The following is a 1,128-nucleotide window of genomic DNA, read 5'->3' as shown; positions in this document are numbered from 1 at the left end:
TTTCTTCTGTATTGCTTGGGAGAGTACTAGGAGGGATTTCAGTGATCCTTTTACTCAGCTGGCCCACTTGTGCTTCCAAATTTCTAATGGAAGACCTTGTTTCATTCATGAAACTTACAGTGGCCTTGGATAGATCAGAGACTAAGTTTGCTAAATTAGAGGTATTTTGTTTAGAGTTCTCTGTCTGTTGCTGAGTAGATGATGGAAAAGGTTTATTATTGTTAAACCTGTTTCTTCCACCATTATTAAAGCCTTGTTGAGGCTTTTGTTGATCCTTCCATGAGAGATTTGGATGATTTCTCCATGATGGATTATAGGTGTTTCCATAAGGTTCACCTAAGTAATTCACCTCTGCTATTGCAGGGTTCTCAGGATCATAAGCTTCTTCTTCAGAAGATGCCTCTTGAGTACTGTTGGATGCAGCTTGCATTCCATTCAGACTCTGAGAAATCATATTGACTTGCTGAGTCAATATTTTGTTCTGAACCAGTATGGCATTCAGAGTATCAATTTCAAGAACTCCCTTCTTCTGAGGCATCCCATTACTCACAGGATTCATTTCAGAAGTGTACATGAACTGGTTATTGGCAACCATGTCAATGAGTTCTTGAGCTTTTGTAGGTATTTTCTTTAGGTGAATGGATCCACCTGCAGAAGTATCCAATGACATCTTTGATAGCTCAGATAAACCATCATAGAATATATCCAGGATGGTCCATTCTGAAAGCATGTCAGAAGGACACTTTTTGGTTAGTTCTTTGTATCTCTCCCAAGCTTCATAGAGGGATTCACTTTCTTTCTGTCTGAAGGTCTGAACATCCACTCTAAGCTTACTCAGCTTTTGAGGAGGAAAGAACTTAGCTAAGAAAGCCTTGACCAGCTTATCCCAAGAGTTCAGGCTATCCTTAGGTTGAGAGTCCAACCATATTCTAGCTCTGTCTCTCACAGCAAAAGGGAAAAGCATGAGCCTGTAGACTTCAGGATCTACTCCATTAGTCTTAACAGTATCACAGATCTGCAAAAATTCAGTTAAGAACTGAAAGGGATCTTCAATGGAAGTCTATGAAACTTGCAGTTCTGCTGCATAAGAGAAACTAGCAGAGGTTTCAGCTCAAAATTGTTTGCTCC

At 39.8% G+C, this 1,128-nt stretch overlaps 1 non-coding gene across 1 annotated transcript; it reads left to right on the top strand.

The window, feature by feature from the left end:
* The first annotated feature begins 724 nt into the window (after positions 1-724).
* LOC112724303 (small nucleolar RNA R71) lies at positions 725-832 on the top strand. The gene has a single exon (XR_003163472.1). It is a non-coding gene; the product is annotated as a small nucleolar RNA R71 (small nucleolar RNA).
* Positions 833-1,128: the final 296 nt, after the last annotated feature.

Source organism: Arachis hypogaea, chromosome 11, assembly GCF_003086295.3.
Source record: "Arachis hypogaea cultivar Tifrunner chromosome 11, arahy.Tifrunner.gnm2.J5K5, whole genome shotgun sequence".
NCBI lineage: Eukaryota > Viridiplantae > Streptophyta > Magnoliopsida > Fabales > Fabaceae > Arachis > Arachis hypogaea.
The sequence above is the reverse complement of the archived record's forward strand: the minus strand, read 5'-3'. Positions and strand labels throughout refer to the sequence as shown.